Here is a 20,522-nt window from a genome sequence, read left to right on the forward strand (position 1 = left end):
TCGAGGAAACAAAAAAAAGTTGCTGGGGGGGGGGGGCATTAATATGTCATTCTGTTTTTGTCAAAAGAAAAAAGTCAAAAGTTGTTTTAAAAAGAATTTATTGACAAAGAATTTGTAATTGTCTTTCAAATATTCAATATTACTAAATTAAACTAGTATTTTATTTATGCGACTGTCCACTTTTGTCACATTTTATAAAATAAACCTGCATAATTTGTAGCCATTGGGAAATTGTATCCAAAATTAACAAAAAAAAAATCACTAAAAATACTGTAAAATATTGCACCAAAATTCAGAAAGAAAAGCTGTGGGTGTGCTAGTGGTGAATCTCCCTTCAAGGTCAAAGGTCAGTATACCTTGTAAAGGTAGACAAATGCATGTCTGAGGTCAGACTCCTTACAGTTGGACATTAGCATAATCACTTCTGTCTGCCTCTGTTGAGAAGTAAAAGATTGGTTTCTGCAAAGAAGGGTGCGATTGTTTGTGTGTGGTCATGCTGTTTACAAACTATAAGAATAACATTTAAGGTCAAAAGGTGAAAAAAATACCCGCCTTACTTAAAAGACTTTCCCACCCAATAGGTTTGGTAATATATGGTTCAATTTGCTACACTTTGTTTTCCTGGATCTCTCGTCGCCATTATAATCAGCTACATTATTCAATCAGTTTGTCTCATAAAATTACAGTGTTTATTTTGTTTTATATTTTTGGTTGAAATTCTGGGGTCAATTTTTTTTTTATTTCAACACCTTAAATGCTATTCAGTGCATTTTGACCCCAAAACTATATAATATAGATGAAAGTAATTAAAGAGAAAAACTGTATTTTAAAGTAAATGAAGTTTTCTCGTGTTTCAGATCCATATGTTCATGCATTAACAATTCACTGCATTAAGGTAGATGTCTTCTTATGAATGGAAATATCTAGAATGCATCCATTTCATTGTCAATTATACCTTCAGTCAGTATAAAAACACTTTTACTATTGTTTTAATGCTGGAGATGTCATACAGTTATTGAACCATAATATTTTCAATCATGATTGTCACATACTTGAGGGATGATAAATCATATTTAAGACTGGTGACATAAGGTGAAAAAAATACATTTTGTGATAGGAATACTTTGAAAAGTTTTAATGCTATTTTACTTCAACACTGTGTTAAAATTGTTTTATCAAATTGATAATTTTTTAATAATATTTTGTAATAGCATTAAGTCAATTTTCCCAAAATACAGTTCTGTAGACACACAAGAACATTATTCCTTATATAACCATGGAACTATAATCACTGTTGTGCTACATCATAAAACAATAAGAATAGGCTACTAACATACATATATTTTAATATTTAGTTCTATTTTAATAATCCAGTATATAATAAATTCAATATATTTCATTTCTATCAGTGGTGCACTTTAAAAAGTAAATACTGTTCATGCCAGCATACAAAAATCTCTTCAGAACACATACAATAAAATAAGACACCACAACTGGTTCATGCTTTGTTTCTAACTTTATTTATTCCTCTCAGTATAGCCTACATGAATGCATAAGTAAGTGAGTAATGTTAGTTTGTACATTCATAAAATCTGTGTACTAGTATATCACTACATACTTATAAAGTCATGTTAATGTTCCTTTAATGGAAATACAAATCTGCTAATGTCTGTAAACAAGTGTGTCAATTCTAAAACCAAAATACCAGACAGTTCTATTGCCAATAAATAATCCATATAATCTGGCAGTTAGTATGCACCACCTGGATGAACATGGAAATATTTTGAGCAAAAATTCATGAATAAAAGGGCTGTAATTCGTTCGCAGGCATTGTCAGATAATGAAAAAAATGGTTTTCAAAGAATTTCATATTTTTCTCGCCCTAGTAGATCTTTGAACTGGGAAGAAAAAAAAACATTCCTTCATTTTAAAGGGATTGTGATTTTTTTGCTAACTAATGTTTATATCTTGCAATATGAAATTATTTTCTGCCGTATTAGATGTGTATACAAGTCTACTTTTGAGAAGGGATAGTGGTCAGAAGAGAAAAAGCTTGAAAATGTGCATGCACATGTGATGACCCCTCCGTTTTAATATATAGGCACTGTCATCACTTGCATTTGATTGAACAACAATTGTACACAATTTACATGAAGATAGAAAAGGCTTTTCATTTATGATGGTAGCTGTCTCTATAATGGCCCATTTACTTGAGGAGGCAGTTCATATGGCAACACACTATTGCATTTGTTGCCTCATCAGTTGCCTTGCTCATATAACATAATTGCATCACCAAAATGGGTTGTAATGTTACATGAAAAAAAGTTTTAATTGCCTCGAGAATTGCCTAGTGAGAAACTGCTTTTGGTTAAAAGCTGATGTTATACTTTCATGTGTGTATTATTTTATGGAATCAAAATGTATGAATTGCAGGTCATATTTGAGAATTTCAAATTTTTTTTTGCCTTTGTTTCAATTTATTGGGAGAGCCTACAGTAATCTGTAATATTGATGAAACTTTTTTATTCCATGAGCTTTGGAACCTGATTAAAAACATCAGCAAATGAAAATCAGGCAATCAGAAGCAATTCAGATGCACTGGAAATTGTTGAAATGTGAATGTTAGGCATATATTTCCTGTAATTCTTGCATATTCATGCTATCAAATGTGCCACAAAATAGTCCAATTACACAAATAAACTTCCATGTACAATCCTAGAGTACACTCAAGAAAACACTGATAAAGCATACATATTTGTGTTATAAAAAAAAACAATGTTACTGTATATAATGAGAAAAAATGACAAGTAAAAATATATATTACATATGACTCTGTGAAAAATAAATTCCCACGTACCAAATTGTTTTTTCTGTCATCAAATCCAGTGTTTAATCTTCATTGCTGTCCTTTGCTATGTCACGATGTGATTCTTAATTGTGTTAAATGTCTTAAAAATTCCAGATTACTGATTCATTGTTACAATTCAGTTGCTACCGGTAATAAGCTTTGCAATCCAAATGTGCATTCTGAGTATAAAATTTCAATATGAAATGATTTTTTCACTATTATTAAAGTAAATAAACTAACGAATACTTTTTATAGTACCGGTATATCCTATTTTAAATAGGATAGTATTATAGCGCTTCTAAAACAATACATGTGCTTCTAATAACTGAGCAGCCGGTAATCTGTTAAATTTTCATGTTAGAGAAGTGTTCGCTGTTCCATAATTAGAATAAAACACAATTTCAGCAAAGTCATGCTGACTTCCAAATGAGATCTTCACAACTACAGTATTTTGTCTAAGTTTGAAATTATAGTTGCTGATAATTTATTCAAAACGCACTACATTGCCACAACATCCGACCTATTGACTATCAAAATCGTGTTCAGGTTGTTCTGCCAACGTTAGGGAACACGTACCATGCTAGAAATAGCCAATAACACGAGTTGTATTTGTGCACTGTTTCAACAAAAACTGAACACTGTACACAGATGTAGTTATAGAGGTGATGGAAATTAAATGCCCCTTTGATAGAATGCAGGATTTACAAATTATAATTAAGCTGTAAACTTTACACCAGAATAGATGTTTATCTTCAATCCATTATTTAATTATATTACATTGTTTTAGCTGGAACAATATCATCGCCAACTAGGCACCACGTACATACCAAAATCATTAGGGAAAAATTACATCAACTTGGTGATGATGTGATAAACATCACCAATTTGGGGGTATTTCTCATAATAACCTATTTTAACTGGATTTTATTTTTACAGATTCACTCAAAAAATAAATTTCTTGTAGAAATTAGTCAGCAAAATGTTCCCCTCAAAATGGAAGGTCTATATTTAAAAATGTTTAAAGGGGGGAGCATGCCCCTGGATCTCCCCAGTAAGCTTGAGCCTTCTGTGCGAGGGGTGATGAGCAGATCTCGGCTCTCCATGCAAAATTGATTTTCATTAAACTGCTAGAGTCATTATTCCGTCTCCCATGTAATATAATTATACAACATGGGTATAATTGGAATGTGTGACGCAACAATTATAACACTCTAAGATTGCCTCTGGGCTTCAATGTACAGGTATGGTAATTACCAGGTACCATATCATCATATACATTTGAATCAATTAACAAGCAGACCCATCCCTGAATTACTTCTGAATTGAAAGTTATTACAAAAGCTATTATAAATTGTAAAGTATAGTTAGTTTTTATATTGTTGGGCTTTATGTATATTTCTGCTAATACTTGTTTGAATATAAGTTAGCAATTTTTTTGTCTATCTCAACAAATTAAGATTTCCAGTAACTGATAGAGCTTAAAGACCAACACTCTCAGCTGAAATCTTGTAAGTTTAATTTGTTGTGTCAAGTGATTAGACTCACAATTGTCAGCATCATGACACTTTTCTAATTAGTTGAAATTTCTAGTTTGTACCAATGATTGTATTTGAAATAAACGTGCTTATGTAACTGCTTTAATATGTAATGAAAGTTGACAGCGATTACAACAGTTTTGTATTTCAAAACATTTGGCTTTCGTGCGCCTACAGATTTGCATGCATAATGGCACTTACAACGACCACTCTGTTTGATTTAGTTGGTGATGAATAGACCATTTACAGGTTTTTGATTTACGGTTGTCACAATTTATTTGAAGTTATTAACGGTTCGCTTGATGACCAGCCTGCACATGCCCACATTTGCTACAACAGACTCACACAAGTTTTTCAATTTAAATACTTACCTGCCAAATCGATTGTTTGGAAGTTTTAGTGGTTATATTACAACTAGCATGAACTAGAATCATTAAAATGGCGACTTTGATAACTTACTCAGACAAAAATATCACATGATGCAGAAACCCATGAATGCAGCAATTACTGTTAGTTTGACATCACAAATTATTCCATGCTAATAAAAAAAAACATTTGTCACCAAAAAAATGTTGAACTTCTTGTTTGTCTGAATAAATGGAATGACATAATAAATAATTAATATGATGATGTCATAATGTTTTGTGATGTCATTTAATAAAAGCACACATAAACTAAAACTTGCATTTATTTTATGCTGGATCATCAAATTATTGATTTTTTAACCATAACCCCAACTCTGTCATTTACTGAAGCCATTGCAGTACCAGTGTTCTCTCCAGAAAATGAGACAGGAAAAAATTGTCTCATTTCTTTCTCTCATGACACAAATTGTCTCACAAAAATATATGACAATAAATTTATGAATGTAAAGTAAAAATAAAAAATAATAAACATTTGAGTACACACTGTCTTCACTATTAGGGGAACAAAATACTTTGTTCCTAATTGTCTCATACTTTCTAACTGATGTAACAATTTCACCAGACATATTTAATTTTTGGTGAGAAGTTTTCCTCCTAACTAAAGTCCTAATAAAATGTCATTAATTATTAGACACTTTTGAGTTTACATGATTGTGTTTGTCAGTATTACTTAAATGTACCCAGCTACAGAGGGAAACATTAGTAAAAATATCTTACCTCTGTTTTAACAGTGAATATTAAAAAAAATTATTCTAAGAGTTCATTTTCTGGATTAATGTCCAGTTCCACATTGCCATCTGTATTTATTTCTTTGATACAGTTTGCTTCGGTTGTAGGATTTGAGTCGTTGCTCGTAGTAGTTTTCAGATCAGCTTCATTTTCATTTTCAATGATTTCACTTGCATCGGTCATAGGATTTGAGTCATGGCTGCTTGTATTTCCTTTTTGAGCCTGGTTTTGGTTGATTTCATTCCTCTGTTCATGCTTCCTCTTTTTAAGCTTCTCAAGACTCTCGTAAAGTTTTTTTGCACTGCACAGTGGTGTCCGATGTGGCACTGTGGTGTGTAGATGCGTGTAGTTGACACAGTACGAGGTTTCTTGAATTTCTATGAGGTGATCGTGAAATCGATGTCCCCAAAGGATCTCATCAGGTAGATACGATGTTCGTTTTTGTGTCGTCATACCGGTAGATGCAACAATACCTTCCAGTATAACTAGAATTTCAAAGTCTGCGTGTTTAATTTCATCAGGTGACATTTCATATAGGGGACTACTGGAATCAATCACATGTTCTATCACCAACGGCCAAACTAATAAAATGCGATCAACACCGTACTCGTATCCCACGTTTAGATCATACTGGTATAACGGTATGTGTTCACCTTCTTCAGTTCGGCGGTGTTTCACAAATTTGGCTCTAATATGTGCTTCAAATAAGTTGCTGCGTCGCATATCGGCGAGCTGCATCATCAAGACAAGTTTGCCGTCTCGCTGAGCAATTACGGCATTCTTGCTGAACACTAAAGTCTGCGCTCGTCGCTTTGGTTTAGCAATTTTTGCAAAAACGCATCCAATCATCACAGCATCGATAACACAGCTGAATACTGATTGGAGAACGACTACTACAATACCCATCCAACATTCATCGGTGATTGAACGATACCCATAACCAATGGTTGTCTGCGTTTCAACAGAAAATAAAAAGGCAGTTTTAAAAGAGTAGACATTGCTCACACAGGGTTTCCATTCTTCGTCGTTAATGTGTTCAGGAACCAAGTCGCCATTCTGTAATGCAATCAGCCACCAAAATACGCCAAACAAAATCCATCCAATCAAATACACAAGTGTGAATATTGTAAGATTGTATCGCCACTTTATATCGACCAATGTAGTAAATATATCAGTCAGGAAGCGAAAGTTTTGTGAGGAAGAATACAAATGGAGAATATTGCAGTGTCCATTTTTTTCAACAAGTCTCTTATGACGTCTCTTCTTCCCTGTGATTGGATCCACCATTTCAATAAGGAACTCATTTTCTTTCCTTGAACCACGGCGGTACATCTTTGATAAGTATTTGGCGTCTACCTGTTGATTTTTACTTGGCAGTTGGTTGTTTACTTCTAGAATTCACACTGTGGCTTGATACCTTTTGAATGGCCTTAGCGTCAGGCAGGTCTTTTCAGCGATTTACATTCTGTGTGCAAACAAAAGATAAACATAAGTATATGGGCTTCTTAAAAGGCGTGTCTGGGCTATTAAAAGAAATGGCAAGGAAGTATATGTTGTAAAGTTTCTGCATCCAAAGTTTTGAGTTTATTTATTTCTATCATATATGCGAGAAAACTAAACAAAATTTGGAAAAAATTCTTGCAATGATTGGATTATAAATTTTAAAGATACATGTATGACCTTGAAGTATTTCTGTTCATGAGAGACTCATTACATCATGCATATTAAAACACTGAAGTACCACCTCCCACTTTTTGGTAAAGTACATAGTGAAGTGACTATAAAACCTTGCAATTAAAAATACTCATTTACATATACACGTAAAAACACTTTGAAATAGTTGAACTCTATACACATTAACTTTAACCCTTTCACCACCAGTTCCCTCTTTTCATCACAAATTTACAAAATAGTCCAGTTTATAGTCTGGGATAGAAATTGCCCAATTTTTTGAGTAGAAACTGAAAATTGACTCAAATTTTGTCTGCTGGCTCCAAAACTCGGGTTCATTTCCATAAATATTGAAAAATTTAAGGAAAAAGTACAAAAAAATTGCCAGATTTTTTGAGTAGAAACTGAAAATTGACTCAGATTTTGTCTACTGGCTCCAAAACTCGGGTTCATTTCAATAAATATTGAAAAATTTAAGGAAAAAAGAACAAATTTGGGCAAAAAGTTTGGTGGTGAAAACAATCTCACTGAGAATATACTTTCTTTTAAATTATCTACATCTTAAATTGGTAAAATTAGCTAAATTAGCTGAAGTAACATAGCTGAGATGTTTTACTGAATTGCACACATTTTAATGCCTGTACTTTGTATTCATGGCTCCACCGTGTTTCACCTCTGATGGTTGTATACACACAGTGGCGTTTAGATAATTTGCACTATTTTGATAAGAAATAAAGTCTGTGTAATTGGATTAACAGGCCTTGAAAGAATGGATTCCCCAGTGTGTACAGCAGTGTTTTCGTAAAACATTCCAAACAAACATAAATTTTTTAGCATTTCTGCTTGGCTTAACATCAGTATTTTGTAAACAAACAAAGAGAAATGAATTCATTAAATTTTCATTCAAACTTCCTAACTTTGATACATTGCCGCTAAAATGACACTAGTTGATCAGATGTAAAATGTAATTTGCTTTTAATTCATTCTCAATTTTGAGAAAGGCAATATTCGTTTAACCGCACTTTCACTGTTCATTATACCAAATGACCTACGCTGGCCTTCCCATTGTATTGAAGTCTGTTCTCCTTCAGCAGATCTACACAATGAAAAGATAGGGTGATTTGAATCCTTGGACATTTTTGACACCTGTATAAATAATTTGTTTCTCAGTGTACTGCAGTGAAATCATGTGCGTGGTATACATTGTGTGTTTTTTCTGACTGTGATTAATGATTACAGTGCAGAGGTTATGATGATGACATTTTCAGTTCAGTTCATACAAAATAAAAATGTCCTATTCTTAGGAAATTCTTCTGTTTACTGAACCATGCATTCAACCTGGAAAGAGTTTTCAAATTAGGAACACTGATTTTTATGTTCATTAACGTTGTCCTGATGATGCAGGTACTGATTATAATTACCATATTATCAAAACAACTACAGGTTGTTACCCTTTTTGAAAGGCAGTTAATTTTTCAAGTCATGAATTGGTAGTTATTGAATTGCCTTATCCCTGTACTGGTAGTTATTGACTCTGCCTATCCCTGTATTGGTAGTTATTGACTCTGCCTATCGCTATATTGGTAGTTATTGACTCGGCCTATCCCTGTATTGGTAGTTATTGAATTGGTCTATCCCTGTACTGGTAGTTATTGAATTGGCCTATCCCAGTACTGGTAGTTATTGAATTGGCCTATCTCTGTACTGGTGGTTATTAAATTTGTCTATCCCTGTACTGGTAGTTATTGACTCGGTCTATCCCTGTACTGGTAGTTATTGAATTGGTCTATCCCTGTACTGGTAGTTATTGAATTGGCCTATCCCTGTATTGGTAGTTATTGAATTGGCCTATCCCTGTACTGGTAGTTATTGAATTGGCCTATCCCTGTACTGGTAGTTATTGAATTGGCCTATCCCTGTATTGGTAGTTATTGAATTGGCCTATCCCAGTACTGGTAGTTATTGAATTGGCCTATCCCTGTACTGGTGGTTATTAAATTGGCCTATCCCTGTACTGGTAGTTATTGAATTGGCCTATCCCTGTACTGGTGGTTATTAAATTGGCCTATCCCTGTACTGGTAGTTATTGAATTGGTCTATCCCTGTACTGGTAGTTATTGAATTGGCCTATCCCAGTACTGGTAGTTATTGACTCTGCCTATCCCTGTATTGGTAGTTATTGACTCTGCCTATCCCTATATTGGTAGTTATTGACTCGGCCTATCCCTGTATTGGTAGTTATTGAATTGGTCTATCCCTGTACTGGTAGTTATTGAATTGGCCTATCCCAGTACTGGTAGTTATTGAATTGGCCTATCTCTGTACTGGTGGTTATTAAATTTGTCTATCCCTGTACTGGTAGTTATTGACTCGGTCTATCCCTGTACTGGTAGTTATTGAATTGGTCTATCCCTGTACTGGTAGTTATTGAATTGGCCTATCCCTGTATTGGTAGTTATTGAATTGGCCTATCCCTGTACTGGTAGTTATTGAATTGGCCTATCCCTGTACTGGTAGTTATTGAATTGGCCTATCCCTGTATTGGTAGTTATTGAATTGGCCTATCCCAGTACTGGTAGTTATTGAATTGGCCTATCCCTGTACTGGTGGTTATTAAATTGGCCTATCCCTGTACTGGTAGTTATTGAATTGGCCTATCCCTGTACTGGTGGTTATTAAATTGGCCTATCCCTGTACTGGTGGTTATTAAATTGGCCTATCCCTGTACTGGTAGTTATTGAATTGGTCTATCCCTGTACTGGTAGTTATTGAATTGGCCTATCCCAGTACTGGTAGTTATTGAATTGGCCTATCCCTGTACTGGTGGTTATTAAATTGGCCTATCCCTGTACTGGTAGTTATTGAATTGGCCTATCCCTGTACTGGTGGTTATTAAATTGGCCTATCTCTGTACTGGTAGTTATTGAATTGCCTTATCCCTGTACTGGTAGTTATTGACTCTGCCTATCCCTGTATTGGTAGTTATTGACTCGGCCTATCCCTGTATTGGTAGTTATTGAATTGGTCTATCCCTGTACTGGTAGTTATTGAATTGGCCTATCCCAGTACTGGTAGTTATTGAATTGGCCTATCTCTGTACTGGTGGTTATTAAATTTGTCTATCCCTGTACTGGTAGTTATTGACTCGGTCTATCCCTGTACTGGTAGTTATTGAATTGGTCTATCCCTGTACTGGTAGTTATTGAATTGGCCTATCCCTGTATTGGTAGTTATTGAATTGGCCTATCCCTGTACTGGTAGTTATTGAATTGGCCTATCCCTGTACTGGTAGTTATTGAATTGGCCTATCCCTGTATTGGTAGTTATTGAATTGGCCTATCCCAGTACTGGTAGTTATTGAATTGGCCTATCCCTGTACTGGTGGTTATTAAATTGGCCTATCCCTGTACTGGTAGTTATTGAATTGGCCTATCCCTGTACTGGTGGTTATTAAATTGGCCTATCCCTGTACTGGTAGTTATTGAATTGGTCTATCCCTGTACTGGTAGTTATTGAATTGGCCTATCCCAGTACTGGTAGTTATTGAATTGGCCTATCCCAGTACTGGTGGTTATTAAATTGGCCTATCCCTGTACTGGTAGTTATTGAATTGGCCTATCCCTGTACTGGTGGTTATTAAATTGGCCTATCCCTGTACTGGTAGTTATTGAATTGGCCTATCCCTGTACTGGTGGGTTATTAAATTGGCCTATCCCTGTACTGGTAGTTATTGAATTGGCCTATCCCTGTACTGGTGGGTTATTAAATTGGCCTATCCCTGTACTGGTAGTTATTGAATTGGTCTATCCCTGTACTGGTAGTTATTGAATTGGCCTATCCCTGTACTGGTAGTTATTGAATTGGCCTATCCCTGTACTGGTGGTTATTAAATTGGTCTATCCCTGTACTGGTAGTTATTGAATTGGCCTATCCCTGTACTGGTGGGTTATTAAATTGGCCTATCCCTGTACTGGTAGTTATTGAATTGGTCTATCCCTGTACTGGTAGTTATTGAATTGGCCTATCCCAGTACTGGTAGTTATTGAATTGGTCTATCCCTGTATTGGTAGTTATTGAATTGGCCTATCCCAGTACTGGTAGTTATTGAATTGCCTTATCCCTGTACTGGTAGTTATTGACTCGGCCTATCCCTGTATTGGTAGTTATTGAATTGGCCTATCCCTGTACTGGTAGTTATTGAATTGCCTTATCTCTGTACTGGTAGTTATTGACTCGGCCTATCTCTGTACTGGTGGTTATTAAATTGGTCTATCCCTGTACTGGTAGTTATTGAATTGGTCTATCCCTGTACTGGTAGTTATTGAATTGGCCTATCCCTGTACTGGTGGGTTATTAAATTGGTCTATCCCTGTACTGGTAGTTATTGAACTGGCCTATCCCTGTACTGGTGGGTTATTAAATTGGCCTATCCCTGTACTGGTAGTTATTGAATTGGTCTATCCCTGTACTGGTGGGTTATTAAATTGGTCTATCCCTGTACTGGTAGTTATTGAATTGCCTTATCCCTGTACTGGTAGTTATTGACTCGGCCTATCCCTGTATTGGTAGTTATTGAATTGGTCTATCCCTGTATTGGTAGTTATTGACTCGGCCTATCCCTGTACTGGTAGTTATTGAATTGCCTTATCCCTGTACTGGTAGTTATTGACTCGGCCTATCCCTGTATTGGTAGTTATTGACTCGGCCTATCCCTGTACTGGTAGTTATTGACTCGGCCTATCCCTGTATTGGTAGTTATTGAATTGGTCTATCCCTGTACTGGTAGTTATTGAATTGCCTTATCCCTGAATTGGTAGAAATTGACTTGGCCTATCCCTCTACTGGTAGTTATTGAATTGGTCTATCCCTGTACTGGTAGTTATTGAATTGGTCTATCCCTGTACTGGTAGTTATTGAATTGGTCTATCCCTGTACTGGTAGTTATTGAATTGGTCTATCCCTGTACTGGTAGTTATTGAATTGGCCTATCTCTGTACTGGTAGTTATTGAATTGCCTTATCCCTGTACTGGTAGTTATTGACTCGGCCTATCCCTGTATTGGTAGTTATTGAATTGGCCTATCTCTGTACTGGTAGTTATTGAATTGCCTTATCCCTGTACTGGTAGTTATTGACTCGGCCTATCCCTGTATTGGTAGTTATTGAATTGGTCTATCCCTGTATTGGTAGTTATTGAATTGGTCTATCCCTGTACTGGTAGTTATTGAATTGCCTTATCCCTGAATTGGTAGAAATTGACTTGGCCTATCCCTCTACTGGTAGTTATTGAATTGGTCTATCCCTGTACTGGTAGTTATTGAATTGGTCTATCCCATTACTGGTAGTTATTGAATTGGCCTATCCCTGTACTGGTGGTTATTAAATTGGCCTATCGCTATACTGGTAGTTATTGAATTGGTCTATCCCTGTACTGGTGGTTATTAAATTGGCTTATCGCTATACTGGTAGTTATTGACTTGGTCTATCCCATTACTGGTAGTTATTGAATTGGTCTATCCCTGTACTGGTAGTTATTGAATTGGTCTATCCCATTACTGGTAGTTATTGAATTGGCCTATCCCTGTACTGGTGGTTATTAAATTGGCCTATCGCTATACTGGTAGTTATTGAATTGGTCTATCCCTGTACTGGTGGTTATTAAATTGGCCTATCGCTATACTGGTAGTTATTGAATTGGTCTATCCCATTACTGGTAGTTATTGAATTGCCTTATCCCTGAATTGGTAGAAATTGACTTGGCCTATCCCTCTACTGGTAGTTATTGAATTGGTCTATCCCTGTACTGGTAGTTATTGAATTGGTCTATCCCTGTACTGGTAGTTATTGAATTGGTCTATCCCTGTACTGATAGTTATTGAATTGGTCTATCCCTGTACTGGTAGTTATTGAATTGGTCTATCCCTGTACTGGTAGTTATTGAATTGGCCTATCCCAGTACTGGTAGTTATTGACTCGGCCTATCCCTGTATTGGTAGTTATTGAATTGGCCTATCTCTGTACTGGTAGTTATTGAATTGGTCTATCCCTGTACTGGTAGTTATTGAATTGGTCTATCCCTGTACTGGTAGTTATTGAATTGGCCTATCCCTGTACTGGTAGTTATTGACTCGGCCTATCCCTGTACTGGTGGGTTATTAAATTGGCCTATCCCTGTACTGGTAGTTATTGAATTGGTCTATCCCTGTACTGGTAGTTATTGAATTGGCCTATCCCTGTACTGGTAGTTATTGAATTGGCCTATCCCTGTACTGGTGGTTATTAAATTGGTCTATCCCTGTACTGGTAGTTATTGAATTGGCCTATCCCTGTACTGGTGGGTTATTAAATTGGCCTATCCCTGTACTGGTAGTTATTGAATTGGTCTATCCCTGTACTGGTAGTTATTGAATTGGCCTATCCCAGTACTGGTAGTTATTGAATTGGTCTATCCCTGTATTGGTAGTTATTGAATTGGCCTATCCCAGTACTGGTAGTTATTGAATTGCCTTATCCCTGTACTGGTAGTTATTGACTCGGCCTATCCCTGTACTGGTAGTTATTGAATTGCCTTATCTCTGTACTGGTAGTTATTGACTCGGCCTATCTCTGTACTGGTGGTTATTAAATTGGTCTATCCCTGTACTGGTAGTTATTGAATTGGTCTATCCCTGTACTGGTAGTTATTGAATTGGCCTATCCCTGTACTGGTGGGTTATTGACTCGGCCTATCCCTGTATTGGTAGTTATTGAATTGGTCTATCCCTGTATTGGTAGTTATTGAATTGGTCTATCCCTGTACTGGTAGTTATTGAATTGCCTTATCCCTGAATTGGTAGAAATTGACTTGGCCTATCCCTCTACTGGTAGTTATTTAATTGGTCTATCCCTGTACTGGTAGTTATTGAATTGGTCTATCCCATTACTGGTAGTTATTGAATTGGCCTATCCCTGTACTGGTGGTTATTAAATTGGCCTATCGCTATACTGGTAGTTATTGAATTGGTCTATCCCTGTACTGGTGGTTATTAAATTGGCTTATCGCTATACTGGTAGTTATTGACTTGGTCTATCCCATTACTGGTAGTTATTGAATTGGTCTATCCCTGTACTGGTAGTTATTGAATTGGTCTATCCCATTACTGGTAGTTATTGAATTGCCTTATCCCTGAATTGGTAGAAATTGACTTGGCCTATCCCTCTACTGGTAGTTATTGAATTGGTCTATCCCTGTACTGGTAGTTATTGAATTGGTCTATCCCTGTACTGGTAGTTATTGAATTGGTCTATCCCTGTACTGGTAGTTATTGAATTGGTCTATCCCTGTACTGGTAGTTATTGAATTGGTCTATCCCTGTACTGGTAGTTATTGAATTGGCCTATCCCAGTACTGGTAGTTATTGACTCGGCCTATCCCTGTATTGGTAGTTATTGAATTGGTCTATCCCTGTACTGGTAGTTATTGAATTGGCCTATCCCTGTACTGGTAGTTATTGACTCGGCCTATCCCTGTACTGGTAGTTATTGACTCGGCCTATCCCTGTACTGGTAGTTATTGAATTGGTCTATCCCTGTACTGGTAGTTATTGAATTGGCCTATCCCAGTACTGGTAGTTATTGAATTGGCCTATCCCTGTACTGGTGGTTATTAAATTGGCCTATCCCTGTACTGGTAGTTATTGAATTGGCCTATCCCTGTACTGGTGGTTATTAAATTGGCCTATCCCTGTACTGGTAGTTATTGAATTGGCCTATCCCTGTACTGGTGGGTTATTAAATTGGCCTATCCCTGTACTGGTAGTTATTGAATTGGCCTATCCCTGTACTGGTGGGTTATTAAATTGGCCTATCCCTGTACTGGTAGTTATTGAATTGGTCTATCCATGTACTGGTAGTTATTGAATTGGCCTATCCCTGTACTGGTAGTTATTGAATTGGCCTATCCCTGTACTGGTGGTTATTAAATTGGTCTATCCCTGTACTGGTAGTTATTGAATTGGCCTATCCCTGTACTGGTGGGTTATTAAATTGGCCTATCCCTGTACTGGTAGTTATTGAATTGGTCTATCCCTGTACTGGTAGTTATTGAATTGGCCTATCCCAGTACTGGTAGTTATTGAATTGGTCTATCCCTGTATTGGTAGTTATTGACTCGGCCTATCCCTGTACTGGTAGTTATTGAATTGCCTTATCCCTGTACTGGTAGTTATTGACTCGGCCTATCCCTGTATTGGTAGTTATTGACTCGGCCTATCCCTGTACTGGTAGTTATTGACTCGGCCTATCCCTGTATTGGTAGTTATTGAATTGGTCTATCCCTGTACTGGTAGTTATTGAATTGCCTTATCCCTGAATTGGTAGAAATTGACTTGGCCTATCCCTCTACTGGTAGTTATTGAATTGGTCTATCCCTGTACTGGTAGTTATTGAATTGGTCTATCCCTGTACTGGTAGTTATTGAATTGGTCTATCCCTGTACTGGTAGTTATTGAATTGGTCTATCCCTGTACTGGTAGTTATTGAATTGGCCTATCTCTGTACTGGTAGTTATTGAATTGCCTTATCCCTGTACTGGTAGTTATTGACTCGGCCTATCCCTGTATTGGTAGTTATTGAATTGGCCTATCTCTGTACTGGTAGTTATTGAATTGCCTTATCCCTGTACTGGTAGTTATTGACTCGGCCTATCCCTGTATTGGTAGTTATTGAATTGGTCTATCCCTGTATTGGTAGTTATTGAATTGGTCTATCCCTGTACTGGTAGTTATTGAATTGCCTTATCCCTGAATTGGTAGAAATTGACTTGGCCTATCCCTCTACTGGTAGTTATTGAATTGGTCTATCCCTGTACTGGTAGTTATTGAATTGGTCTATCCCATTACTGGTAGTTATTGAATTGGCCTATCCCTGTACTGGTGGTTATTAAATTGGCCTATCGCTATACTGGTAGTTATTGAATTGGTCTATCCCTGTACTGGTGGTTATTAAATTGGCTTATCGCTATACTGGTAGTTATTGACTTGGTCTATCCCATTACTGGTAGTTATTGAATTGGTCTATCCCTGTACTGGTAGTTATTGAATTGGTCTATCCCATTACTGGTAGTTATTGAATTGGCCTATCCCTGTACTGATGGTTATTAAATTGGCCTATCGCTATACTGGTAGTTATTGAATTGGTCTATCCCTGTACTGGTGGTTATTAAATTGGCCTATCGCTATACTGGTAGTTATTGAATTGGTCTATCCCATTACTGGTAGTTATTGAATTGCCTTATCCCTGAATTGGTAGAAATTGACTTGGCCTATCCCTCTACTGGTAGTTATTGAATTGGTCTATCCCTGTACTGGTAGTTATTGAATTGGTCTATCCCTGTACTGGTAGTTATTGAATTGGTCTATCCCTGTACTGATAGTTATTGAATTGGTCTATCCCTGTACTGGTAGTTATTGAATTGATCTATCCCTGTACTGGTAGTTATTGAATTGGCCTATCCCAGTACTGGTAGTTATTGACTCGGCCTATCCCTGTATTGGTAGTTATTGAATTGGCCTATCTCTGTACTGGTAGTTATTGAATTGCCTTATCCCTGTACTGGTAGTTATTGAATTGCCTTATCCCTGTACTGGTAGTTATTGACTCGGCCTATCCCTGTATTGGTAGTTATTGAATTGGTCTATCCCTGTACTGGTAGTTATTGAATTGGCCTATCCCTGTACTGGTAGTTATTGACTCGGCCTATCCCTGTACTGGTAGTTATTGACTCGGCCTATCCCTGTATTGGTAGTTATTGAATTGGTCTATCCCTGTACTGGTAGTTATTGAATTGGCCTATCCCTGTACTGGTAGTTATTGAATTGGTCTATCCCTGTACTGGTAGTTATTGAATTGGCCTATCCCTGTACTGGTGGTTATTAAATTGGCCTATCGCTATACTGGTAGTTATTGAATTGGTCTATCCCTGTACTGGTGGGTTATTAAATTGGCCTATCCCATTACTGGTAGTTATTGAATTGGTCTATCCCTGTACTGGTAGTTATTGAATTGGCCTATCCCTGTACTGGTAGTTATTGAATTGGTCTATCCCATTACTGGTAGTTATTGAATTGCCTTATCCCTGAATTGGTAGTTATTGACTTGGCCTATCCCTCTACTGGTAGTTATTGAATTGGTCTATCCCTGTACTGGTAGTTATTGAATTGGCCTATCCCAGTACTGGTAGTTATTGACTCGGCCTATCCCTGTATTGGTAGTTATTGAATTGGCCTATCCCTGCGGTAGTAGTTATTGAATTGGCCTGTTCCTGTATTGGTAGTTTAAATTAAATTAATATAGTAATATTAGTTTGTAAATTCATCTAACCCTGTACTGGTAGTTAATAAATTGTCTTTGCCATATACATGTACTGGTATTTTGTACAAAAGAAATTTAAAATTTGTTGAACATTTGGATTCCTTCATGTCACTCTCTCTCTCCTGCTACAGGCTACTATATAGAAATAAACCTCTCTAGTTGTAAAAGGTCAGCGAACTTTAAAGCTTGTCAACAATCACTTAAGCACGTTTTTTGATGAACAAACATTACTTAACTGAGAATGCCAACTACCAATATACACACCTCCAGATTCAAAGTGAAGGTAAGTTGTTGCTATGGATGCTTATCAGTGATGTCAAATATGGGCATTTATGCTGATTTCATTTTTTGGGTCAGTGATTTTTAAGCATACAAACCTTACTTGCACTTAGAGTTAAGAAGAAAAGGGTGGACTGCAAATGTACAATCTATTTTTAGAATCAAATTACCCTGAAATGAAGTGACTGGCTAAAAGCTAGTAGTTAATGTTACCTTTAGTGAAACTATGTTCTTAAGCTCAGACTAGTAATACAAGTCTGAGGCTTAAGTTATCGTAGGGTACAAAGGTCTGGAATATTTTATATAATTAGTCTTGGTGGCAGTTTTCCAAGGTGATACAAAAGATGCTTTACACCAAGAGGTGCAAATTTTGCTAGTTTATGTAAATCAGGAAATATCATAGCAGAGAATATTTCACCTGGATTCTTAATATTAAAAAGTCTCTTTGTGTCCATATTTGAAATCATCTAGTTGTGGAACATTTTATCAGCGGAATTTAAGTCGTTGAGTACATTAACTGATTTAATTTAATTTTAATTTATTTTTAGATACTAATAGAAAATGTCTAATTTAACAAGTAATTAAATCGTTAAATTTAGCCCTGTGACTTTTTAGCAGGTAATACTTCATTAATTGTTGACAGCAGTGCAAGTTTTCCAGAGAAATGAGCAAATGTATGTCATTTGTGTTTGTCGTGAGGTGTTTCTATTTTAATTCTGATAATCTTGCTTGACCCAACACCATAGAGATCTCATTACAACATTACATTACTGTTGCATAGCTACATGAAAACTACAAAACTACTCTACACACACCCCCCACCATCCAATAAAAATCAATTGTAGCAACAACAATGACATTCAATTGTTTATCACTTCATCATGGCCTTTTTAATTACTGACACATGCAGTATAAAAATGTAGTTTTTCTTCAGACTGCCACAGTCCACATAAAATTTCAGAAAATCTATTGATTCCATAATTTTTCCAGCCAACAGCCAATTTTGATGCAACGTTTTTTAAATATTTGTCCATAATAATTTTGGAGCAAATTGAAGTGATTTACAGTTTGCTACAAAAAATTTGGCAAAAATATTGAAACAATTACTAGGGTTAATTTTGCAATAGATGACAAAAATTGATTTTGGCATTGAAAAGACATTCTGCTTTAATTTAAGTCTTTATAGTGAATGGGGAAAAGGTCCTACAAATAATGCTTAACAACTTGCTTTCACTCTGGAAGGGACATGTTCCCCTCCCACAGCACCATTTTTATCACCTATTTAACCCTGTAGTGCTTTAATTTGTGATCTGAAAACATTTGGCACTTTGGTTGTGTTGAGTAGATACCAGTAATACCGTGTTGATGTATAGAAATACAATCGGTGGGCTTAGCATAATATCAGAGTAATAAAGGAAACCATTGTGTGTAGATTAAATCACTTTAAGAGCGCACAAAATGCTTCGTGTATCTGTTGACAGCTATAGTCGCAGCTTTCGGTACCCAAAGGCCCACGAGTTTATAAGCTTTGTTTTGCTAACATGGCTGTCCCTCCCTTTCTCTTGTTGAACTCATTCAGTCAATCGACTAAAGCAAGTACGCATGCAGTTTCCTCTTTCTGTTGTAATATAAGTTTAAATTGAGCCAAATATACATTAAACTTGAATAAGTGGTCTTATTAATGTGTTGGTATTGAATTGTGTCAACAATAATGAAAGTTAATGCATTATCTGTGGAACTCCTGTTGACTATGAAAACACGCCCCTGAACAAGTTGTGGTATAGGATAGGAAAGTTATTTGTGTTGCCCATAAAGTAACTTGAAAACAAATCTACCTTATATCACTATCAGCAGCAAAGACAGGATCCTAAGATTGTCAAGTGCACATTGGTGTTGTAGTCAGTACTATCTGTGACAGTTGAAAGTATAGATTCAAGGCTACGTCTTCTGATGTAAGGGCTTACTATTGTGTGTAATCTTTGCACTGCCAGCTCACCAGAATACTTTGGTTATTTGCATACGAATAGCACCCACAATGCTGGACATTCTGGAAGGACTTTGATGATGTTTGTCTGACCTTCATGTAATGTCATGCAAAGCATATGGTTAAGTCATACAAACTTCTTGATCATTTGGGCGTAAGTATTACGATATTGGTTAATTTATACATGCCCCGGTAGATGCATTGAATCACAGACACAAGTGTAGGAATGCCAGTATGTTACAAACACTTGCAGATTAATGTGCATGATCTGCTTAGATCAAGCAGTACCAGAACTAGAAGGAGGTACTGGAATGCAGCACTTTTTGAGATTCGTCCAAGTATTGATTACATGTAAGATCATTATGTCATATTTGGATCACACTGATATTTTCCAGCTGGTATTGTCTTAGTTGCTATAGTTTTATAGAAATATTTTGATACAATAAAGTAGTTATTATTATTTTAATGCTACTTTCTATTGCTAATAAATTATACAGCTGATAAATGAGTGTTAGGAGTTCATTTTTCACCCTATGTCACGAAGCCAAACGTCCAAATATAAAATAAATGTTCAACCATAAAAATGAAAAAACAAGACAAAATGTATTTTCTCAAAAAATGTTCTCATGACCACATATACTTGATGTGTTAGAAGTACATCTCCAATAGAAGCACAAGTGAATTAAAAGTTTACTGTATACT

General features: G+C 36.2%; 1 pseudogene across 1 annotated transcript; it reads right to left on the minus strand.

The window, feature by feature from the left end:
* Nucleotides 1-1,497: 1,497 nt before the first annotated feature.
* Nucleotides 1,498-19,814, minus strand: LOC100366674 (G protein-activated inward rectifier potassium channel 3 pseudogene; annotated as a pseudogene). Its single transcript, XR_013421736.2, has 2 exons — nucleotides 19,672-19,814; nucleotides 1,498-7,002 (listed from the first exon to the last, which is right to left on the minus strand). The product of XR_013421736.2 is annotated as a G protein-activated inward rectifier potassium channel 3 pseudogene (transcript).
* Nucleotides 19,815-20,522: the final 708 nt, after the last annotated feature.

The sequence above is a fragment of the Saccoglossus kowalevskii genome, chromosome 8, assembly GCF_978046115.1.
Source record: "Saccoglossus kowalevskii chromosome 8, keSacKowa6.1, whole genome shotgun sequence".
NCBI lineage: Eukaryota > Metazoa > Hemichordata > Enteropneusta > Harrimaniidae > Saccoglossus > Saccoglossus kowalevskii.